The sequence below is a fragment of the Ixodes scapularis genome, unplaced genomic scaffold, assembly GCF_016920785.2.
Source record: "Ixodes scapularis isolate PalLabHiFi unplaced genomic scaffold, ASM1692078v2 PGA_scaffold10__122_contigs__length_95168666, whole genome shotgun sequence".
Lineage (NCBI taxonomy): Eukaryota > Metazoa > Arthropoda > Arachnida > Ixodida > Ixodidae > Ixodes > Ixodes scapularis.
Window position 1 is genome coordinate 33690835 of NW_024609836.1, and position 26004 is coordinate 33716838.

The 26004-nt window shown below is 46.0% G+C and overlaps 1 pseudogene; it reads right to left on the reverse strand.

The window, feature by feature from the left end:
* The window catches only part of LOC115312638, a 56897-nt pseudogene that overhangs the window by 15623 nt on the left and 15270 nt on the right, over positions 1-26004 (reverse strand).

The following is a 26004-nucleotide window of genomic DNA, read 5'->3' on the forward strand; positions in this document are numbered from 1 at the left end:
CCTGAAAGTGGACGGCGTAGTCATAGTGGAAAATAACCGAGCATCCGAGCTGTTCTGGGAACGGGGGAGAATCGTAGAGACGTACCCCGGAACTGACGGAATTGTTCGTGCCTGTCTCGTGAAACAGCAAAACGGTACGCTCATAAAGAGACCTGCGCAGAAACTTTATTTGCTGAAAATTCGTCCAAGTAAACTTCAGGCTCGGGAGGATGTTGCAACCGGACGATGAGGAAGAAGAGAAGCGGCGGGAGCTCATGCATTTTTTATTTTTTATCAGTCTGAAAAACAAGCAGTAAAGGAAAAAGTCGTACCGACCGATTTGTCTAGCGTAATTGCCTTCGTATTCCTTGGTTCCTCAACAGATGCCACGCGCAGAGCGAAGGCCGCCGGGTGAAATTCGTTGACTTTTCGCAGCATATTAACCCCATGGAGTCCGGCCTTTACGTAGTGCACATTCTCATGGGTCGGAAATTGGCCGATTACGTTTGCCTTGGCCTGTTCTGGCTGCCTCTAGCCGTTAGTTAGATGGAAACACAGAAAGTCCACACAATCGCTGGCGAAGTTAGACTTGCCGAAGCCCAGGGTAAGCTTTGCGTCCTGAAGGTTTGAAATACCTGCAGGTATTTCAAACCTTCGATCATGCCGTTTCAATCTTACGTTGGGATGAGAACATCATCTAGGTAGCACATCATCACATTTCCCATTAGGTATCCCAGAACCCGATTCATGAGTCGCTGGAACACAGCTAGTGCGTTTGTGAGGCCAAGCATGATCTTTTGGAACTGACGAGTTTCATCCATGTGCAAGGTACAGGAGCGTGCAGGGGGTTGCTCCCGCAAGGTTTACAGCACTAGCTGTTAGTGGGATAATTGTCGCTTTCGCTCCGTCGACCGCGCTCCATATTGACGCGCGCTATTTTCGGCACTCCTCCAAAACATGCCACGGGCCGCTCATAACAAAAAAGCACTCAAGCAAGATAATATGCATAGTCATGCATGGTAGAAAAATAACGTGAATCGTAAATAAAATAGACTCCGCCGGGCAATCTTGCAGTACACTGGGATAATGTGCCCACGTGACCTAGAGTGAGCACAAGCAACAATTCTCGGGAATTTCACAGGTTCCACTGCCTCAGAAGTTTACGATGCATTCTTCATGAGAAATCAAGAGGAAATTAAGTGCGTCAGTGCCCCGTCAATGCACCCGTGAGACGCGAAGTTTTATTTTCTAAACGAATGGCAAGAAAGATGGCATTAATTGTGTTTGTCTGTTTCAACAAATTTTCATTTGAGAGTACACTTCGTCTTGTCTACATCCATGACCCTCTCCATTCGGCGCTGTCCGTTTAGCACGTGTGACTGTCCGCACCGAAGTGACGTACGAAAGCACATCCCCTCTTACGCAAACAGCTGAAATGCTCTGTACTTCATACACCCTCATTTCTTCTAAAACGCTACGACATTTTCTTCCGTTCAACATTACTAGGTTTCATATCAAACGCCTATGCTAACTTAATGGTGCGCGTTCGCACCTTTACCGTATATTCCGTCCATCTGCTCCGAAATGACATGTTAGCTGCTCTGACGTAAAACCTCACCTATCACTGTGTTTCACCTTACGGATTGCGTAAGTGTTTACAATTTTTTTAAACTGGTCATGAATGTTGGGCAAAAGAAAACTTCACTGTCTGAGCATTCAGCTTCCTATAGCCAATTACGAGTCGCTTCTTTCCATTCGTTTTGTCCACCACTAGCACTGGGCTAGCGTAGACGGAGTAGGTCTCAGTAGCTGTACCGAGGTCTTTCCACTCCTTTGCAATCTTGCGTATTGTTTGTCGAGCTTCCATGTTTGCCGCATTGCCAAAGGGGTGCTTTCTGAAGTTTCGACGATGTCCATTTATACTATTGACGTGCCACCCATTTCACTGGATGCTATTGCAAAACACACCTTGAAGCCGTTCACAACTTGCACCAGTTCAGTCCGTTGCATCTCAGTCACTGACCAACGTTGACATACGTGTTCTGAATGGTCATACGCTCAGTCTTTCTCGATTGCTTTGTTTCTTGTGTCCGTCCTGCTCGCTGACAACTTGCAAAACTTCTACCGTCTTCGCTCACCCAAGTGGCTTATCTTTTCGGATGACCGATTCATCGTGTCTCACACGGCACATGGGCACTGTTACTTCGCCATTTGCCATGTCGAACAAGACATCCTCTCCGCACCTTCTGGAGGATACTCCACCTTGGTCCTCAATGGAAGATTATGTATGTTTTCGAGCGGGTCCAAGTGAACAAATAGGCAGTCATTTGCTGCAAGAATTGAAGACAGCCTTCTGCTCTTGCATATGTAATGTAAGGCAGCTCGGCAAACGTACGTCCAACCAGCAAGTCCACGGACTGGGCTTTATCTGGAACAACAAGGGCGGGGTGTCCTTGGCCACCACTCCATCAATCGCAATGTCCGCACTGCTCTTGCCTGCAGGCACACTGCTTTTTTTTTCACAACCGTAGAGGGGCGTTTTCTCCAGAACAAGCTCAACGTCACAACGTGCTGCTGCAGAGGCACGTAGAAGGCAGCCGGAGCTTCCAGTGTCAACGAGCCCGACGAGTGTAACTCGCGTTCAGTGACACTTGAATCATCAAGGCACTAACGTCTTTTGTTTCCTCCGCTAAAGCGCTCACACCATTTGCTTCATCAGGTTGAGTCACCTTGCTCTGACGTTGGGTATGACCCGTTCCGTTGCAACGCAGGCACTTTAAGGGTTGTTTTGTCTTTGGGCAGTTTCGTACCATGCGGCCGTAGAGATTCCAATGTAGCACTTAGGTTCTCCTCTTCTTGTTTCAAAGCGGTGGTCGCTTGTCTCTTGTCCGTCGCCAGTCTTTCTTGCGGACGTCGGACTAGTATCTTCGATTCGCGTAGTCAGTGGTCGTGCGCGCATTGCATGCAACATTGAAAGATTATTGCTTTTTACGTTCAATCCTCTCAAATTCCTTGATGTCATGCAGGAGGTTGTCATCATCGTCATAGTTTCTTCCCAGTAGCATTGTGCTGAGTTGTCTTGAGAGCAGTCCCGTGATGAACTGTTCCAGTGTGTTAGAAACATTGAGATGCACTTATCGACGCAGACGAACATTGGCGCGGAAGTAGGCCGTCGTATTTTCCTTGCGTTGTAGCGTGTGGTTTCTCATTCTCCTCCAGCGCTCCGCAGCGTGAGTTTGACTGACGAATGTCCGTCGGAAACATTCCTTGAAACCTTTCCATAACGCGATCTCATCATTGCATGAACGCAGTCAATCCTTCGCCCCTCCGGTCATATGAGACTTCGCCGTCTCGATAGAGCATCGCCATTCTCCGTAACTTCTCGACCCACTTAAGAGCTGATGCCCCATCTTCACTGCCTTCGAAACACACTACGTTTTCTTTTGAGTCTGTCATTACTTGAAACGTGGCTCCGCCGAAAGGTTCTGCAGCTGCCGACGGCGCCGTGGTTGCAGTTAGACGGTTCAGTAAATCTTTTAGCAACCTGTCATTTTCCAAGATCACACTCAAAAGCTTTCTCACAAAGATCGTGTCGTTTAGATCGGTAGCTTCTGCTGAGCCGGTCGCACTCCTAGACTTTTCTTTACTCATCTTTGGTTAGGCTCAATATCACTCGTCAAAGTTCGCACGGTTCGCATGGTTCGCACAGCTCACTCGGTTCGCACAGCTTGCTCGGTTTGCACAGTTCGCACTCCCGCAGGTTAATATATGTCATCCCACTTCTGAAAAATGTTAGCTCACCTGGACGTACGCAGGATAGACTTAATTTATGTGGCTTATTTTCTCCAGCGCCTAATATTGTGACGATTCTTGCATGAGAGCTGTTTTAGAGCCCAGTTCTTAGGCGGCCGTTTCCGGCTTGAGCGGCGTCGCCGTCAGCGTCGGCGTGGCCGTCAGCGTAACTGTGCGTTGCGTTATGGGACGTTTGCCATAATAGGCAGTTTTCGCAGATCGTTTTCGCCGTCCCCCAACGCCCTCCGCAACCCGCTCCGATACCCGGAACTCTACAGCCAAGGCCGTCGGCACACAAGCGCAGTAGCGACTTCTTCGTTGCGGAGGGCTTAGCGGAGGGTCAAACGCGGTCTACGAAAACTCTCTAATCACGTTACACGTGACGTCACCGCGCGTTGCATTTGGGTGAATTTCCCCGCTAAAGTTAGCGGAAAAAATTTCACGCTAAATTTAGCGAAAAAATTCGCCACTAAGTTTACCGGAAAATTGGCCCCGCTAAATTTAGGTGAAAAATTCACCGCTAAATTTAGCAAAAAAGTTCCCCGCTAAATTTAGCCGTAAAATTTGCCCGCTAAATTTAGCGGAAAATTTAGTGAACATTTCTTGCTAAATCGGAAGGGAGGAGGACAGGAGGAGGGTAGGGTACGGTAGAGGAGGAGGGGCATACCCTCCTCTCCGTACCTTCCCCTCCTCCTCCACAAGAGCTGCGCTCTGATTCGACGTTACAGGGGGGTCTTTCATTTTTTATCCGCAATTCGGACCTAGTTTCTTGTACTTCATCATGGGGCTAAACATTAAGAAAATGAAAATCTACTGGGAGAAAGATATGTATATGTATTTCTACGCATGTCAATCAAACTTGTACCATATTACATTTAGTTTTATTTTAAGCTCCATAAGCTGAGTGGGCATTAAACGCAGCCTATAAAATATTAGTTAAAACAAACCAACTTTCGTGCAATGCTATACTCCGTTTCACTTTAGGTCCGAGCGCAGCAGACGCTACGAGACAAAAAAAAAAAATTGGGTTATGGGGATATTTATACCGCGTGTAGTTGGTCAGCGATTAAAGTTGCGACGAGTCACACGCTGTAGATGAGCAATTTAGCCAGTGCGGTACGACCGCTAACCTCTGGGGTCTTTAACGTACACCACGCAGTAGTGATACACGACCGCACGCCGGTACGATGCTCATCCAGATCGCAACGGGCAGGGGTGGGGCTCGAACCCAGGATTCCTGGGTTCTGCAGCGCGAGCTTTCGCTCCACGCGCGTCGAGCTGCACCTGATTGGGTCCCCGGGTGATGCACTCCGTAACGCTGCACCTTTGCCGCTATTTGATTGGCTCTTTCATTTCGTATCGTACGCTGCGCTCGGACTTAAGTTGAAATGAAGTATAGGTGCCGCTCCAATACACCGGAAGACTTACGAGCCCTCTAAACGAACAAGCCCAAGATGTCAGGCAGTGTACCCTACCTATGTGAAAGGGATAACGGCCTGTCATGAGCGCGGCCCTTGAAGGCGTGCACAGGGGCTGAACGTAGTGCTGGTTCAGAATAATGCCGTCTGCTGCAATCGCATCCATGTTCGGAGTGGGAATCTGGGAAGAGCCATGAATGCTTGTGTCATCCCATCCCTATGAAGAAAAGGTATCTTATTAGAACATTCATGAAAACGTTCTACTTTGTCATATAAAATCATATGCCGCTGAAAGGCGGTGATAGAACTTCTAGACAGCTATAACATGGCAGCTAGAAAAAGCATATGAAATTTGTTGCAAGACCGTATAAAAATCTTGAACTCTCACAAAAATCATCAGATATTTCATAGGCATCTATGACACGCCCCTGCTAATCTAATAAAATTAGCCATAAAATGTTCTACCTGACCAAACTACGAGCTGTAGAAGGCTAAAGAAACCAGTGGAAAACCTATAGGCACCTATAGCACGCGGGCTAAAAAAAGCATTGGTCAGGCCATACATTATTTAGCAGAACATTAAAAAAAACAAGTGGCAGCTTTGAAGGCTAGAGCGTGCCGGCTACAGAATTTATAGAATAAGCTAAAAATATTATTTCCCAGAACATATAGTGTTAACAGCTAAATAAATATTAAAAAAAAAACTATGGCAGCTATTGGGGAGAAATAACAACTATACTCCCCTAGAAGCTTAATTAAAAACTAAACAGTGTTCGGCCGATGCTCGAGTTCACATTAAGGAACCGATTGAACACGAGTCAAAGCCAAACCCTGATGCAACACTCGTGTTGAATCCTCCCCGACCTTGATCAATAAAGTTATGTGAAGAATTAAGTTCACAGGCCTTGTGATGGGAAAACAAGCTCTGTAGAAAACAAGCTGGGCAAAATACCCCATAATGTTCAATCTTCTCGACCATAGCGAGCAGACTAAATTCGAACATAACCCCCGGCACGCCACCAGAAACGTTGGAATTGTTCGGGAGTGGGGGAGGACAATCGTGGTAGTGGGAAAGAGGGAGATTTTCTTCCCTCGTTCCCGTATTGTTCACTTCAATCATTCTTTTTACTCGCCTTGATTGTACTGTTCATCAGCAATCGGTGTGCACCAAGTGACGCATCCGGAATTCATAATTGAGGTCGCCGCATCTAGCATAAACACCGTTTGAAAAGTATACGGCTGTCCGCTCTCTCCTTTGGCGATAAGTACTGTCAGACTTTCCCTTATTGAAGGTGAGAGGAGCCTGCGGCGAAAAATGTCCGGAAACACCCTCACCAGTATTGGGCAAAGTAGGTCCGCGTATTTTTTTTTTTTTTTTGTAGAATTTGAAGCCGATCACGTCAGGTCCCGGCGATTTATTGCCCGATAGCTTCTTAGTGGCTCTCTGCACCCCTGATTTTCTGGTGGGAGCATTTATCAGGACTGCAGCACACGGCTTGAGTCAAGTCGCTTTTATATCGCGTGATTTTTATTTTCCTTTTTCTCATATTTACCTTTCCTGGCCCTAACTGTACCTGCGGCTTCTAAAGTATAAAGGGGCGGTTATTTGGACTCAAGTTGAAAGCCTCTGCGGTCAATTCCTGCGAGCGAAATTAAAGTTTAGTATTCGAAGCGACACGGATTTCTCTACCATTAGGCAGAGACGCGAGGTACTTCCATGTCCCCATAGAGCTTGTCACGTGACATACAAATCCCTCGTGAACGCAACGCCGGCCGTGGCCGCGAGATGAGTAGACCACCCCACGGGACGCTGCGAAAAGGGACTCGTTAGGACTTGTTTTCGGCACTGCAATCTTAAGCGTCTCAGACTGCCACAGATGTAGAAGCTTGCTTGCTCTGGTGCGGATCGCGAGATCACGAAGAAAATACAAGGAAACAACAAGAATTCGAACGCCGTCGAAGCAGAGGACAAAGCTAAGACGCTAAGAGCGGGAGCCAAGAGACACCGTTTCACGCGTTCCAAAGTAAAAAGAAGAAACAAAAAAATAGAAAATAACGCGTCGGGACGCCAGATGTTCTGTCACCGAGCAGATATAAGAGACGCGTACCCTAGAGGTGGTTTCATGAATCTGGCACTTCCGTTTGTCCAGTGGCGTTAAATCTAGCCGATTCTGAACGTCGAAATCTGCTTTCCGTTTTTTAGATCTACACAAAAAATAAAAGCTTAGTAAAGGTGCCATAAGTAGTGCGAGGCCCAGTTAAAGACCGACCAACGAACCCATTTTCCGCAAGGTAGGAAAATGGCCCTCGCGCCCTTCTCTTTTCACGCTCTCCCAAAAATCACGTGACGGCAGGGGCTCGTTTTGTGTCGGCTTTTTCTGTAGGGATAATCCTCAAAAACCGCGAAATGAGCGGCTAGCTGCGAGCGCAACAACGACCTTGAGACGTCCGGGTGTCTTCCCTCGTTGACGCAGGCACGCTCAATCCGCGAGATTGAGGAAGCCAGCGCGACCGAACGCTTTTTCCCATGAGCTGCAGGTCTGAGGCCGCTCGGTCGGTGGAGATCGAGGGGTCTTGGTATGCTGTGTTCGTTCCAGCAGCCGCTTTCTGGCATCGCGCGGCTGCTGGAACCATTCACAGCTTGCTGGAAATATAAGTCTCTATTGCATTGGACTGGTGTGAAAAGTTATTACGTATTATTGTTTTATTTCTGTGCGAAAATAAAAACCGCATTTAGAAACCGAACACTGTGTGTTTCGAGGTGCGCCGAAAGGACATAGAAAACCGGGACAACCTGAACAATACAAGGCGCCTTGCGTCACTCAGCTTTTCCTGGTTTCTTGTTTTTCCGGAGCCTTTCAAAAGGGGATGAAAAATTATGAACCGATTGACCCGACTTGCCACATTAGAGCAGTTCATTTTCATTACGACAGGCTCTCTTAGAGCGTCCTGCATAGTTCAGCTTGTACTGGTCCGTTTTTATTTTCGGTTCTTTTCAAAATGTGAGCTCTAAGCTACTGGACCAACCTACAACATTCAAAATTTACGGAAGCGGAGAAGTGGTTGGGAGGGCCAAACGGGCAAGGGTTGCACGCCCCTCGAACCACCGTCCGTTACCTTTGCTTAGCGGCTGGGCTTTGCGAGCAGAATGCGAGCTTGCTCGAGTAACTTGGATCCGTTCAGAAGATAATCCCCTCTAAACAACCATCTCCGCCGCCTGGGAAGAACGTAAGTGGGCGAACGAGACGCCTCTGGGTTGTGCGTCACGCCTGCATCTCAAGGGTCAGACTTACTGGTTCCCGACACCAGCACGATTGACGGCACCGCCCGCGTCTTTGAGTGTATATTGATACGGAGAAGGAGAAGAGCGCGACGGCCCGCGGCCGTAGTGCGTTAATTCTGGCTCGCACTCTGGTGGGCAATCAGATTAAAAAACTACCGCTGAGAACCACCCCGTGTACATACTCGAAAACATGATAAGCATCGAATGGGAGTGAAAGTAAACGTATAATGATCCGATACAAAGTTTCGCTTGATTCCTAAACGAATAATGCCATAGCCAAGTACACCTTCACATCAAATTGTTAGACAGAATTGAAGAGAAGATAGTGTGTTTCTTGAAAGAGATTTCGGCCCCCTTCTATCCAGTCCGCTTTTCTATAGGCCCCAAATAACATGGGCGAATCTTTCCTTTTGTTGCATTTCCACTTCTCCGCTTCCGCAGTTAATGAATGTGGTAGTTTGGTCCAGTGGCTTAGAGCCCACGTTTTGAAAGGAACCGTAAATAAAAACGGACCAGTACAAGCTGGACTATGCAAGACGCTTGAAGACAGCCTGTCGCAATGGAAATGAACTGCTCTAATGTGGTAAGTCAGGTCAGTCCATAATTTTCATCCCCTTTTGAAAGGCTCCGAACAAACAAGGAACCAGGATAAGCTCTGGTTGTCCCAGTTTTTTATGTCCTTTCGGCGCTCCTCAAAAAGGACAGGGTTCGGTTTCTAAACGCTGTTTTTATTTTGGCACGGAAATAAGACAAACATACGTAATAATTCTTCACACCAGTGCAATGCAAGAGAGACTTCTATTTTCAGCAAGCTGCTTTCCGCCATGCTTCCATGTCATCCTCCAGGCCGCGAATGTTTGTGCACAGCGATTAAACTATTTACATCTAAATTGACATGCACTATAAATCTGGTAATTTCTTTTAGAAGCAGCATGTTAGTGCACATGAATTCTCCCAGCGTCTTGCCTTCGAATCGCGTGGAAGGAAAATGGAAATGTCTCGGGCATGATTTGTGCAGAAGGGTAGGTTCAATGGTCGCCTATTATTTCTACAAACTCCCTGGGAGATTCACTACCATATAGCCTACTGTCCTTTCTCCAAGAAGCGAGGTTTTGATGGAATTTTGTTGCTCGGCCGCTATCTTTTGTAGTGGCGCGGAAAAGAGAGAGAGAGAGAGAGGAAAGCAACGGTTTTAGCGAGCTGATTTTTTTTATTATTTTTTTTTCAGTCATTGCGATATTTTGTTGTCTTTCGGTATGCTTTTGTGGTGTAAACAATTTTACGCACTTCCCACAAATATTTCATCGTCAACGACATTTTTAAAGTATTACGCACTGCCTCGGGTGCGTTGACCTTGCGCACTAGAGCGTCACAGGAGCGCATATTTCCGCAAAATAAATACGAGGACATATTTCTACCTTTGAATCGACCACTTTTGTGGCATCACGACGAACACACTTTCACCATGAAGTCGTAACAAAAAATGATTGGTGATGAAATTGATTGGGCCCCAACAGTATACAGCCACATTATTTAGGTTGCAAATAAACTGGGCGTCGTTCATGCAATGTGTTTACTTCCACGTTCGAATATGTTGAGAATGAGTAGCCGAAAAGCGCAGTCTGCAGGCTGCTTCCTGGAGTGGCCTGATATCTCCCCAACTCGGGAAAGGGAGGGGAGGGGGGGGGGGGGGAGGTGAGAAAGGTGTGGATGTTGTGGGAACGTGATAATATTTATTCTCACTCAGGAGAGTCGCCGGTCGTTAAAAAGTCGACTCGCAGATACCGGGAAAGCCTGTGGGGCCACATCTATAGTAACCATCAGTAAAATGTGGTATACAGCTAAGTCACTGAGAAGTTGCGATAATGCAAACGATGGGGCGCTGTGGAGGCAGGTGAAGCATAGACCGATCTTACGATTGTGCCATCTTCATTAGAAGCAAGAATTACGGTTTGCTTCTTCAACCCCTCCTGACGCCAATCTTTCCAATTTTGAATAAATCCGGGACAGCGTTGATCGCGCAAGCCCGCGCTAATATTTAAAGGTCTTTATCAAGTTATAAAACAGTCATCAAGGAGAGGTAAGGACGAATAAATACGTAAAAGAGTCCAAAATGGGAGGAACAACATACGAGAGGAGATGTGTTTCAAACAGTAATGAAGAGATTAGGAAAAGCCACTTGATTTATAAGTTTAGAAAATAAAAGTATTATCAACGACCTGAACCCTTTATTGCGCAAGCCAATCCTTGTGCAGAGACGGGAATGGTTTTAGCAGCCGCGCGATGCCAGAGAGCGGCTGCTGGAACGAACACAGCATACCAAGATCCCTCGATCTCCACCGACCGAGCGGCCTCAGACCTGTAGCTCATGGGAAAAGAGCGTTCGGTCGCGCTGGCTTCCTCAATCTCGCGGATTGAGCGTGCCCGCGTCAACGAGGGAAGACACCTGGACGTCTCAAGGTCGTTGTTGCGCTCGCAGCTAGCCGCTCATTTCGCGGTTTTTGAGGATTATCCCTACAGAAAAAGCCGACACAAAACGAGCCCCTGCCGTCACGTGATTTTTGGGAGAGGGTGAAAAGAGGAGGGCGCGAGGGCCATTTTCCTACCTTGCGGAAAATGGTTTCGTTGGTCGGTCTTTAAGTGAGCTTGTAGAACCCAATATGAGGGCGCCACAGTGTGTTGAGAGATTCAGAGCAGGAGACCTTTCATAAACGGCAGTTTGTCAGCTTAAAAAAAAAATAAAAAAAAATGGTGTGTGTATGTTTATACAGCCTCTAAAGTTAGTCGTTCAATCCTCACCCCTCCCCGTTTCGGCCTGGATAAGCATCGTACCGGCGTGCGGTCGTGTATCACTACTGCGTGGTGCACGTTAAAGACCCCAGGCTAGCAGTCGTACTGCACTGGTTAAATTGCTTACCTACAGTGGGTAACAATGCCGCCATCTTCTGGCAGACTAATCTCCCGCTGTATAAACAACTAACGACTAATTTGACTTTTTGTCTAATTTTGTAAAGTTAGTCTGGCTCAGTGGGCGTCCAGTCTCTGAGGTGTAGTAAGATATTTAACAAGTGCAGTACAACCTGTAGTATGGAGACTTCAATGTGCACCGCGCAGTAGTGATATACGACCGCGCGCCGGTACGATGCTCATCCAGATCGAAAAGGGCAGGGGTGGGGATTGAACCCAGGATCCCTGGGTTCTGCAGCGCGAGCTTTCGCTCCTCGTGCTCCGAGCTGGTGTGCGCTAGACCACTCGGGAAACCGAAATTTAGCGGAAAAGCTATCCCGCTAAATTTAGCGGAGAAATTTCCCTGCTAAATTTTAAGAAAAAAATCCCCCGCTCAATTTTAAGGAACATATTTCCCCGCTAAATTTAGCGTGAAAACATTTCCACTAAATTTAGCAGACAAATTTCCCTGCTAAATTTAGCGAAAAAGGTATCAAGCTAAATTTAGTGGAGAAAATTGTCCCGCTAAATTTAGTGGAAAACTTCCCCGCTAAATTTAGCGAAAAGTTTCACCGCTAAATTTAGCAAAAAACTTTACCCACTAGATTTACTGGGAAAATAATTCCGCTAAATTTGGCAGTAAATTTCTACGCTAAATTTAGCGAAAAAGTATCGCTCTAAATTTCCCGGGAAAATTTTTCCGCTAAATTTGAATGAAAACATTCCCCGCTAAGTTTAGCTGGAAAATTTCCCCGCTAAATTTAGCGGAAAAATTCTTCGATAAATTTAGCGGAAAAATTTGTTCGTCTAGAAAGCCACCGCCGAGGACAGAAGCTACAGCTCCGCTGCTCTTCCTTCTTCACCAGAGTGGAAAGGGTGAAAGTTTTTCTTCTATTTTTTTTTTAAATCCCTAGCGCGCTTTAAAGGAGTTACGTTGGGATGTGTGCAGGCGTTGCCGCAGTTCCGGGCCGTCGACACCGCCCTTTTTGTATTGACGCTCCCACACCACCAGCTCTCAGTCACGTAAAAGCACGTCATCGCCAATACCTCCGAGACAAAGAAAAGATAACACAAAAGGCTAAAGTTTCGCCCTCACCCGAAGAAGACTCGTGCACAATCGATGAAGACGTGTGTGTCAGCCGAACACTGAGGCAACACTCGTGTTCAATCTGCATTGACACTCTCTAGGTGACGCCGACAATTTTGCACTGCTACTTTTTTTTACCCACAGGGGGCGTTGTCAGCGCTCACGCCATGCGCATCATCATTCACGCATGCCACTCGCACGCCCCCTTTAACAGTGCAGCTGTTAAGGACTAGTTTCCCCAGGATCGTGCCCCCCGCAAAGAAATGAAGACACCGAACTCTGGACACCTAACACCATATATGATCGACGGCGGAAAGCCACGTATCTGGTTCCCGCCGTCGCTCATAGATGGCAGCAGCCTTTCCACTCTGGCTTGCCGACTTGCGGCCGACCATTACTTTCTATTGTACAGCTCCGCTGGTCTTCCTTTTTCACCAGAGTGGGAAGGCTGAAAGTTTTTCAAGTGATGCCATGGTGAGGGTTAAGAAATTCCGCCTCAACTAATCGCATCTCAACTAATTCCGCCTGGAGAAATTGCATCTTAACAAACAGCGTCTTAACGAACTGCTCGTTAGCAAATAGCGTCGGTTCAAAATCAGATGGAGAGTTTAGGACATCACAACTGCGGGAGTGTCTTGGCCAAGGACGGCCTTTTGCCGTGTACACGCCTTTACGTTTCGATGTCGCGGCTCTTCGCAAACGGGAGGGAGCGGCAAGCGCCGGCACCCACTGGCTGTACCTATAGGCTCCTTGCACTGACGTGACATCGCATACTTTTGAACGCCATGTAAAGGAGGAGAGAGAAGCTGCTTTTGTAAAATTTTTGAGTGACAGGTTAATCTTCTGTAACCTTCTGGAGGGAGAATAGCGACCCCTGTGCAAATCCGGGAGGCACAAAGGAGGATCCTGATAAGAGGCCAGCTCCTTCTTCCCCTTTTCCCTGGAGGCATCGGAAATGACGTCATGTGCAAGCCACGTATAAAAAACCTTGACAATGGGATTTAAGAAAAGCGTTTTCTTCTTAGTTTCTGGACAAATGAAATTTCTTACGCACGTCTTTTTTCTCCTTTTTTTTTAAGAATTAGTTTCTAGAATTTGAAACTTGGAACCCATTTGATTTTTAGGGGAACTGCCAGTTAAAACGCGCGCGTGAGTATTTGAGTTGTTTCATACCAAGTCATCTGCGAGAATAAAAACGATGTGAGGTGGTTTCTTCTTTTCGGCATTCTCTCCCGCTGACAGCCCGGCTAAAGCTAAAAGTAAAAGGGCGATCATTCTGTAACAAAGAAGAAACATTTAAAAAGTACATGTGAGGATTTGACTTTCGAATAACCTAATATCAAGCCAATGAGCATCATATCAATTGTTTATCCTACTTATAAAAGCAGAATCGCTCAACATTAAACAAATATTTCTAAAAAGGGTTATTGGGAAAAGGGCGTCTTCCTTCCTGCTTCTATGTTCCAAACAAAATGTGAAACATTTCGGATGAGAATGTTCTAAAATAACAAACATTTAGATTTACCGAATTGCCTACAAATACATCGTAGTAGGTCGTCAAGGAAGAAAAATTGTGTTCGTATGAACTTCCGGGTGTTTTACCGAATACTTTCAAGAATTCCTAAAAATAGGGTGGTATAAAAATAAAAAAAATAAATACTTTCCGGGAGCAACCTGCCACTACGGGAAACGTCAGGTATTGCCAAAAAAAACTAGTTAGTTTTAGTAACTATAATTTATTAATCTGCTTTTTTTTAAATAGTGAAGATAAGCATGTTGTTCCACTTATAACTCTCCTAAGCATCGTCAAGAACCACTAATTAACTGATTTTAGAGAGATGCGAGGCTGAAGCAGCATTTTAGGCGTTTAAAAATATGCTCGATTTGGACGAGTTTTTAGGTCTCGGTTTGCTATCGTAGCGCATCTTTGCACCACCGGTCCTGTCCGTCGATGACCGAGACGCTCCACGCGCCAGCGTTATTCTTCCATGCTGCGAGGAAGCCGAGCCCGTAGATCCGCGCCACGGCCACGCGACAACCACTGACGCAAAGATGGGCTTTGATAGGAAACCGAAACCTAAAACCGCGTCTAAATGGAGCGTCTCATTCAAACCCGTAATGGGTGGGCATGTATGCAGGTCAAAGATGCACAGCTTAAACATCGTTCATCTAACCATACAGTTTTCGAGCGAGACGGCCTTTGGTCACGAACATGGCTCTTCGGGCGCCAACCTGTCTGCCCCAAGGGATTTGCTCGACATGGAAGGCGTCCCTTTTACCGGAGTTTCTATTATAAGCAAATAGACATTGGGCCAGGCAATCGAGGCATTCTTCGTGACTATGATCAACCAGCTTTGTCTCTGTCCTTTCGGAACAGCCACATCGACACCTGCACCATCACAATGGCCTAGACAGCTGGGGCCCTATGTTGCGCTTTTTGGACTCCCACGACAACTAGGGAGAGGGAAGTGACGTAAACGACACAGCAAACGCTAATTGTGTGTTGACAAAAGAAGACAAAATCAACATCCAATCTCCGTTTGCTGCGTTGTTGACGTCACTCCCTTCTCCGTAGTCGCCGTGGGAGTCCAAAAAGCGAAACATAGGGCCCCCGGTCCCCTCACCGTGGATCGTCAGCGAGCACAGATGCACGCCAAAGATGCACATTTTAAACTTCGTTCTTCTAACCCTACAGGTTGGTAATCAAGACGGTTGTTATTGTTCTAAGTCTAACAATATCTATGTTGTAGTGCTTCCATGCCAGAAGCTTTGCTGAGTTTGTTTAGAGTGCTGTTGCTTTTGCTTGGCGGTGATGTCGAGACTAACCCCGGTCCAACTAATGCCAAAATGGCTAAGGAACTAGATGAAATAACGCAGTTACTGCAAGATACAAATGTGCGTACTCAGAAGGTTTGACAAGGGCAAAACAACATATTCACCTCCATTACCGAACTAAAGTCAAGTCATGAAGAACTAAAAGCCAAGGTTGCAAATTATTGGTGCGAAGGTTTCTACTATCGAATTGAAAGCAGCTTCACTCTTCGAATTTCACCATGAGTTGGCTAGAGCCCACGAAGCTGTTCAGCGCGTTGAAAAAGATAGTGAACTTTTGCACCTCAGATTCTCCAAAATAGAAGACGAGTCACGCAAAGATAATTATGCATTTCATGATGTAGATCATGGGCGACCAAGCTGTGGCTCTTCACGAGTTAAAGCGCGGCTCGCGGCGCACCCCATTTAAAAGAAACATGAAACGCGTCTTAAATCGAACGACAGGTTGCAGTTTGGTAGTCTTTTGCTACTGCCACCCTACGTACAGTTGGACTGCTTTTGACTCGAATAGACAGGAAGTATTTCGAGTTTCGTTTACTGTTCTGTACAAAAGTTCGCCCCCCACGCCGTGGCTCTTGGAAGTTTTGTGGTTTTGTTTGCGGCTCTTAGGCCGGGTCCGCCTGGCCGCCCCCGGTGGAGATGATAGCGCTAGCGAAATGTGGGCCCAGGCGGAAGTGAAGGTGATAGGGTAACTTTCAGAATACGCTTCGCTTAGTATATCACGAGAACAGATTGTGAGCGCCCACCCTTTAAAATCACTTTTAACTGGAAAACACCGTATCGTATGAGTGAAGTTTCAGTCCTTTAAAACCAAAAAAGTTTTCTGCAGATCAAACCCAGATTTAAAGCCAGCCCTGTTTCTGTCTCTTAAGACTTTAGCGTTTACGCAGGTTTGACTCGGCGTAATCTAGTGGAATACGGTAAAGGACAGGAGAGCCAGTTTAAGCTAAAGTATAAGAAACTGTTTGCCAATAACACGTTCTATGCGTAAAATGTAATCGAAGACTATTTATGAACTAGCCACGCCCCGTCACCAAGTTCCTGCTGCAATAGCTCCCTCCCATACTCAGAATGCGCCGTTTTTCCTGTGTCTTCTTAACAACCAGTGAGTTGCAGTTAAACGCGTATGACTTTAAAAAATGTTTCCGTTTTTTTTTACTAACATACCTAGTCTAATCCGTAAATATGACGAACTGTGCTCAGTTGCCGATTTATACGATGAAGACGTCATTGCTCTCACTAAAGGCTCTGTTTTACTCCGACGTAACGCGTGCGCGCGTGCGAGCGCGTCACAGCGACGCCACGTCGGCGAAAACCCGGCGCTCTATACTCCGGCGTCGTGGCGTAACCGACGCGACCGGCGGCGTTCGACGCAGCCTAACCACCTCGGCGCCAAAATGGAGCATGCCGTATTCCGCGCCGGCCGCGTCAGCGACGCCGGACCAGGATGCATCACGCGCTGGCTCCCAGTAGCCCTCGCGGCGAATACGAGCAATAGCAGACGACGGCATCAGCACCACTCCGTGTGGCGTCATGTTTGAAGAATCGGACTCGGTCGGTCGAGAAGCTGATCGAGGGAATTCGTCCTCACCCGTGTGTCTACGACACGAGGAAGCTTGAGTACCGTAGACCGTGCGCTTGTCAAATATGTACCGCATGTACATTGACCGCCTACGCATGCGGCGCAGGCAGTGCGCCACCAGTGCAAGCCCGAGTTTTCGTCGTGCAAGGTACGTCCACGCCATCGCTCGAACTCGGCGCTCAAGAAGCGCGAGAATTCTCGTCTGCTATTCGAAACGAAAAGGAACCGGAAATGGCGCACTCCCGCAGGAAACGCGCCCTTGTAGCCAGATTCTGCGCATGCGCCGCACTGGCGGCTCAACGACACGCGCTGCGGAAGTCGCCAGGGCCGCCGGAGTATAGAGAGGGCGAATTTTTGACCCGCGCGGAGTGACTGACGTGACGTAGCCGACTTCGGCCAGCGTTCTCTTGCGCGCGCGTTACGTCGGAGTATAACAGAGCCTTAAGTCGTGGCTATGTTGCAAAGTGACTGATAGCGAGCAATTTCTTTGTCAGAAACGGTTCAACACGTTCCGCTGTGATTGACAGGCTAGGAGAGGCGGTGGTGTTTTATTAGCGGTTGCTGATTCAAGAGTTTCTCGTTCTGTCATGGTAGCCTGTGAACTTGAGATTATTTGGGTCTGCATTAGTTTTAAGAACCAACAAACTGCTATAGGTGTATAATATCGACCTCCAACTGTCAATTTTTCGTTTGTGAGCCTGCTTGATGATTGTATTAACCAAATTGTTGTACAACATCCAGGAGTGCCGATTTTATTGATGGGTGACTTCAATTACCCCAACATTGCTTGGTCTACCGCTGATCCTGTGTCTAGTCGTTTCTCATCCGAAACTAACGAATTTATCGACCTGTTTTTTAACATCAACCTTTCCCAACTCCTCACAGAACCGACCAGCTCACAACTCAATCACCAAATAGACTCAATCTGGTGCTAACTACAATAGCCTCCCATATTTTAGTTGGTCGCCTGGCCCCACATACAAGCAAAATGCTGCTTTTGCGGGCCAGCTCTTTATTGTGTATGACTTGATATGAAAATAAAAATTGAATTGAATGGAATTTAATATACCGACAGAGCCTGGCAGATCGCCACTAGAAGCGGCCGCTGAAATGGAAAAGGTGGAGCGGCAGACAACAGATGAGAGGAGAGCCACGTGACTGGCGCCCCGCTGCGGCGAGACACCGAAACACACTTCTCCCGAGCGAACAAGTGTGTTTCGGATCCTCGCCGCTGCAAAAGCTAGGCGCTGACGTCGAGGTTCCCCGAGAAATGACTCTGATTCTCTGTGCTACCAGATCCTCGCGCTCCAAATCTGCTACCGCGCACTCTATGGCTCCGTCGGTGAACTGCCAGGCTTTGTGAGGATAGAGAAGGGGCTATGTAACTACGCACCCGTCAGATCACCCTTAACTTGCATACCACGTCTAAGCGACCATTCAGTTATCCACTTTTTCACTACATATTCCACTGCTAGCTCTGAAAGTTGGCATGAAACATATCCCTGATTACAGCAGAGCTTACTGTTCTTCTATTAACTTGGCCCTGTCCAAGTTCCTTGAAGATCATTTGCCCGGTTTTTTAGAGCGCTCCGTCGAGTCTAATTGGATTTTGTTCAAAAACTCTGTTATAATGTTGATTGAAACATACATACCATATAGGAAAATTTGATTCAATACTAACGCACCTTGGTTTAATGCTAACCTCAGGCGGCTGCGAAAGAGAAAGCAAAGACTCTTTCGCGCTGCCAGGTGACTGCCCTCTGAGGAACGATGGGCAAGATACAATAATACAAATAGTTAGTAAACAGCAACTATTAGCGAAACTCAGTCCCTTTGTTTAATTATACAGTGCCCACCATGTTAACGAATAATACTAAACAATTATGGATTATTGTTAATCCTAACATTCATTCTAGTATAGTTCTGAATTTTATTGACGCCGTAGATATAGCGGTTTTCAAAAGTGCTCCTGTCTTAAACGATGCTTTTTGTATGTCCTTGACGGCCTCCAATGTTAATCAATTGCGAACGTTGCACGTCCATACTAGTTTTTGCCAATGGACCCTGTAACCACAGACGCAGTTGGTATGGCTGGTGTTTTTAATATTATGCAACTTTAATCCGGTGTCGGAATGGACAAAATTAACACCAAGCTCTTAAAAAATTATAACTTATATTGTTCTATAATTCTCTCAAATACTGATATGCAATCTCTTAACCAAAGTACTGTCCCAAGCAATTGGTTAGTTGAGAAGGTGGTATATATAAATCTGGTGAAAAGCATAACCCATTCAATTTTTGACAAATTTCTTTGACAAGCGTGTCTTGTATCTACTCGCAGTTGATGAACGTTCTTGGATCTAATGATTTCACAAACTCTCAGCATGGCTTCAGGAAACATTTCTCATGTGAGACGCAACTAACATCATCTATATACGATCTCCCTCATTATCTCGATGGTGATTACGAAGTTGATTGTGTTTTTTTTAGATTTCTTCAAACCCTAAGATCAAGTTTCCCCACAAACTTCTATCTTCGTAAATTACAATCACATAACATCGATTCATGAATACTAAATGGGATACATGCATGCATTTTCAACTAACCGTCTGCAATTTGTTACTGCTAACAATACCAACATAAGTAAAAACAGAAAGAATAAGCATCCCTATGTTTATTCCCTATGTTTATTTTTTTCTGTTTTTATTTAACTTCACCAACGCGCTGACGTCGAACTAAGTAATAATACCATTTCTAGCTCTGTTCCAGTTGAACATTGGTGCTTAAAAAATAGGCTTAAACAGAATCCAAAAAATACTATAGTAATGTTCCTTACCAGGAAGAAGGGGAGCATAGTCTTCGACTACACTATATTTGAAGAGCAAATGCTGCGGGTTGGCTACGTATCTTGGTGTCTTTGTGGACTCGAGATTGGATTTTCGCCTCCACGTCTCTCGCATTGTTGGTCAAGGACTTCGCCAACTGGGTATAATTTCGCGGCTGACACAAAACTTTCGTCGTTCTGAGTGTCGTTTATGTCTGTATTGTGCATTGGTTAGATAACGCCTAGAGTTCGCGTCTGTGGTTTGGAACTCTGTAACGATGTTAATAGTAATCTTATTGAAAACGTTCAGCGTAAATTTATAAGAGTCTTAAACGACCGATATATTGGCCGCCGCCGTTTCTACAATTATCACTCCCTGCTCACTGAGCTCGGTCTAGCGCCTCTGCACGATAGACGAATTGCAAGCGACATGCATTTCCTGCGTCAAATTGTGCATGGTTCTCTTGATTGTGCCCAACTGCTGATGTCGCTAAGGTTCCCGGTACCGTCAGGGAGGACATCAAAATGCAAAGACACGTTTTGTCCTGTTGTGCGGGCCACTTGCCCAATGACACGTCTGCAACAGACTCACGATGCCTTTTTTTGGGAACCAGACATTTTCGCCTGATTATGTTTTTATCTCATACTTTTATGTATCTGTGTACAGGACAGTGTACTGCTGCTCAGGCCACTTGGCTGTTTGTAGGCACGCAAATAAACCCGATCTATCTATATATCTATCTATCTATCTTTCTATCTAACTCTGGTGTCCCCCAGGGCTCCGTACTTGGCCCGCCACTCTTTCTTATCTACATTACTGACTTAGTAATAAACATCTGCTGTTCCATCGGCCTGTTTACTGACGATTGCGTAATCTATTGAAAAATTACTGACATATCCGACACTTTACTTTTACATTTTCACCTTAACCTGATAACCCTATGGTGTAACCAGTGGCTAATGGAACTGAACACTGACAAATGCAAATCAATGAAAGTATCACGCTCTCCATGTGTGCCTGCTACCTTCCATCTTACCAGTAAGCCTCTCGCTGCAGTGTCAGCTTATAAATATCTTGGGGTTCACATAACGTGAAACTTTTTTTGGAAGATTCATTTTTAATACGTAGTTAACAGTGCTAACCGCATGTTAGGGTACTTAAAGAGAAATTTCTTTCTTGCTCCGTCTTCATTGATACTAACCACCGTACAAAACTTTAATTTTTCCAAAATTGGAATATGCTGGAGCCGTATGGGATCCTGCTCACTCGTCACTATTTACCATACTTGAATCCATTCCCCACCGCTCAGCCCGTTTCATTCTATGAAACTATGACCGCACCGCCAACGTTACTCCAATGAAAAACACGTTAGGTTTGCCATCACTTATTCAGCGCTGTAAAATATTTCGTTTGCGTCTTTTTCGTAAAATATTACGCCAAAATGCTGTCCCTTTTCAAAAACCTAGTTAACCCAATCTCTTACATCTCCACTCGCATTGATGATTGTCATTAGATCGGCATTCCAAACTTCAAGAAATCGTTATTTCAATATTCTTTCATACCTCAAACATCGTTGGACTGAAATCGCCTTCCCGCCTCGACCGCCAACATCGATGATATTGTCCTGTTTAAGAATGTCCTTACTAAGATGTGCACAATGTAAATATTTTTACAACTCACTCCCCTCTTCAATGAATTAAACTTGATAGTATTTAAAAAAAAAATAAACAAACTGTTGTATCTCTTTCAAAATGAGTCGATTTAGTGGGTTTCGACGCTGGTCAAAACGTTTCTAGTTGAAACCGTGTGTTGTTTTTTTTTTTGTTTTTTTTTTCATTGATTAAAAACCGAACTAGCAAATTTTAGTTCATTACTTAGCTGTTTATTTTATTTTTTTAATCTTGGACATACGACATGTCTGGCAATTTGTTACCAGGAAAGTTGCTTTCTTTCTCAACCAGCCTATTTCTAGTTCGATATTATTTTAAATCTTCACTGCAGCCCCCGGTATATCAAATAAATATATCACACGTACTACATTATATAAGCGTTCTTTTCAGAAAAGTATTTTACCGAAAAACAAAAATTGGCTAAAAAAATTAGTTTTCACATACCAGTTCCATACGCGCATGTGGGACGTGTTATATTTTTTTGTGCTAATCAAGCGTTATCTTTGGTTCACACAAGCTAAAACAGAACCTACCCTATTGATATGTTTAAAAGTTAGGAATAATCAGCGGACCCACAATGTTCTCTCGGAATTCGCCATAAGCACACTTACTGTACGGTCCTTTAGCGATGAAATGAAGTAAATTCTTGAGCTGTGCTGCGTCTTAACTTTGCCACCTTTAAAGACATTACATGATGCGTGACGTCAATATCTACGTCAAATATTACGTCAGATTATCGCGCTATGAAGAATGATCTTAACACCCACATCTGCCCTCCTTCGTTGGCGTTCGAATGAATCAAAAGAAGTATTGTTCTGCAAAACGTCGAGAAATAAAGCCATGAAGCAAATTAATATAAAATGATTGAGCAAATATGCTATTCCCAAGGTGCAACGCCATTTACAACGCCATCATGCATGCCATTTTTCCTCTCTTTTATTTATTTCTTTTCTTTTAGGGGGATTGGTGGCCGGGTGGGCTATTAGCCCCGTGCGTGACCGAAAGCGTCGCTGTGGTCGGCCCTCCACGATTGGCCGAACGCTGACTATGACGTCGGAAAGGGGATTTATCACCGACGGAAATAAGAGGAATGAAAGAAGTTCAATTTGGACGGTGTTGGCAGTGTTCCTTTGAGAGCGCAATGATTTCAAGCTTCCACCATGCTAATAACAAACACCATCGAACTCGTTGTTTGCAAGGTAATAACGTCCCAAGGGGGAACCATAGGAGGGCGCCACTGAAACATCTCGCCGCTAATACTCCGCTCACCCTCAAGAAGCTGTGCCTTCAGCGCGAGCTCTCTGCCCTTGCTAACACAAGTGTGAACGCGCAGGCACGCAACCAGAGCACTGCGGAAGCCAGCCAGCTCGAGCAGAAGGCGGAGCTTCCAATCTCAGCTTCACTAGAGCCACTAAATGAGCTGCGCTTAGAGTATCGGCACTCCGTTCCCCGGCATTTTTGTGGGCGCCGCCATTTTGGCTCGTATGCAGAGCAGACGCAACTGACGATCGTCATGATTCAAAAGTGCGACTTCCTCAGCATTAGATTCGAGTTTTAGGAAGGTCACGCTATATTGCTTTGCTCTGTCACGAACTATTTAAACATGTTGTGGAGGGCGGAAAGGCATTTCCTGTGATTTCAGATAAAGCTTCAGATAACTGGCAACCATGATTTTAAGACCCGATACGTCCAAGTGTCGTTACTCTCAAGCGTAGCTTATTTAGTGGCTCTAAGCTTCAACAGCTTGGAAGCACGCGGGGCGAAAGCTAGCGCTGCAGAACCCCAAGGATACTGGGTCCAAGCCCCACATCGGCCCGTTTCGATCAGGGTCGCCTAACTCGTCAAACACAAAGTTGGGAGCGAAGTTCGCGGAGCATCCCGACAGTAGCGTCACGCGGGAAGAGATGTCAATCATCTAACCTCTCTCGCTGCTCGAATTCCAGCGAGATTGTGAAACGCGAAGTCGTAGCGACCTTTATCGAAGCACGCTCGAGCAACACCGTGGGTCAGCCGATTGAACAGCTGCGCTGATGACGTCGCGCCCGCATGTTTCTGCATTCCTTCGCCGCAATAGAGTCTATGCTGCCTGCATTGTCCTTAGGCAGGCTGTGAATACTCTGACCTTTCTCGTCGCAAGATCGTCGTTTTCGGAAGTTATCGGTGACGAAGAAGTAACGTTTCACGACTTTGTGAAGCAGTTATTTGAGTCCAAAATCTTCGGTTTGGAATCAAGGCGAAGATTAAACTTTGTGATATTGTGAATCGGTACAGATTCAACTGCAGCTTCCTACTACGCTCCAGGAGGAGAAGGAAACAAGGAGGGAGAGTAAAAAAGAAGAAAGGGGAAGGGGTGAGGAGGAAACTGGGAGAGGGCCTCCGGAAAATTTGTTGGGGAAAAGAAAAGAAAGGGAGTTGCGGTCGGGGAGCTCCCCCGGCGATATTTTGTGGGTAATTTGTTGTGGGAAAGCAGACGAAAACTCTCAGAAGGACAGGAGCAATAAGCGTGCGCACTTCACATTAGGACTATTTCTCAGGTTTTCATGAGCGTACTAGATTAATGGCTTTGATTTCGTAAAGCTGCTTTCTTAACATTTGGAATCTGGGTTGCTTTCTTATTTTATTTCAGAACGTGAATTATAGATTTTTTTTTTTTATTGGTACTGGATTAATCCTGGATAAAAAATTTTTTTCCCAAACTCATTTGAAAGAGGCTGTTCCTATTCCGCTTACAAATCGCCACGGTGCGCTGAGCCGAGGGTATTAAAAATATTAACCCAATTAATTATGTGTAACAATCAGCGACCAGCGTTTAGTCAAATATCCAGGAACAGAGTTTCTAAATCGGCTAGAACGCCCTAAGGCCCGCTTCGGACGGGGCAACTTTTCCAGCAATTTTGAGGTTGCTGGCGGGTTGTTCCCTAGCTTTCCCTAGATCAACACGAATTGCTGAGATCAGGTCCGGCCTCGAACCGGACGACCAACTCAAACAACTCGAAGACGTTTGAAGCGGCAGCAGCGAATCAGGGACGCGATATTTTCACGTGACACCCCTGAGGTGGTGATGATGATAGCTAAAGGCTTGGTTCTGGTTTGAAATCAATCACTTTTGGAAATCAACCTTTTCAGATTGATGAGTTGGTATTCTGAACGCCATTCAAAGATATAAAAACACGTTTTTAGCGCGTAGCTGTGCGTCTAAATACTGCAAAAAAAAATGAAATTGAATGATGATGATGTCAAGTCGTAGCAATTCGGCTGCTGCGTTACGGTGGCTATAGACGCTTTGCAAACGCTCCAGGTAACAGCCGCCATTGCTGACCATCTTTTGTCTTACCGAGATGCCGAGCCACTGAAGCGGATGTTGACGAGCCTCCTTATTTGGGACAATGCTAGGGAGAAGGACGCGGTAGAATCTAAGACGGCAATGACATGTCCTGCTGGGGTTATGGCGAATTGAACTAAACTGAATAAAAAGAAACGAAGACTGAAGATTGGTTACGGCGGCGTCTATGCATTGCTGCTGCAAAGCGTCTAAGGGGTAGGTGTACCGAGCACTCCGCGTTTCTGGTTAGTTCCACGTGCCGCCGCTTAATGACGAAAGAGGGGCGCTGTAGCCAGGACACCGATGCATTTCTGCTGGAAGGGGCGCGGCGTGAAGCGTCACGGGGCACGAGAGCGTCTACGCTTTTTGCCATTGTGGGCCGCCCGATGGCACCAGTCGCAGGGTACCGGTGCCACCGGCGTCATGAACAAGTGGCATGCTATCGATTTTCTGCTTGGCACCCCCCTCCACCTCCCCTTATACACCTTTCCAAAAAACGCTCCTAGGCCGCCGCCATGTTGCTGATGCAGATGCGGCGGTGCGACTCTCGCGCCCTCTATCAGCTAAAAATTTTCTGCCACTCTCTTGGACTGTGAAGACCCGCTCAGCGCGGTCCTCTACCTGCGTTTTTGCGGTTTTACATTCGACGTTTTCTCGCCCCTCTTGAAAGTTTCCATTTAATTTTTTTATGCGTGCTGCGTATCCTGTTTGAGCTATCTTCCATTGTGAGAAATAAGGCTGGTAAGTGCCTGCCATTCAAGCTTTTCTGCTCGACATTCACGGGAAACGACGGAGGTGAGAAACGTCGAACGACCCTCAACGTGATTTTGCGAACATTGTTCTCCCCCCTGTTACAGATAATCCGCGTAGAATTTTCAGTCCTCTCCAAAAATAGTTGTCCGGGTCGGGGTAGGAAACAGGTCAATCGCGTTCGTTCCTTTGGCTTGGTGCTGTTATGAAAAAAAGTAAGCTCTCCCAAGCGTGCCCCAAAACGAAATTATCTTGGATTCCGTCCGATCGTCAAGATGTGACTGTCGTCGACTGTGACTGCGTTATTTGCTCAAATAAATTTTTTTCGGATAATGTTGCATGGTGTGGTACGTACAATATATTGTTCGAATATTAACACTTTCTAAATTGTTTGTCCGTGCCCTGTCCATCGGTAAAACGTTATTTGTGAGCGTGAAAATTATATGCCTTTCGTCTTTCTTCTGTCGTAACTTTCTTTGAAAGCTAAACGCTTGGTCGTTTCATATGCGGCGAATCGC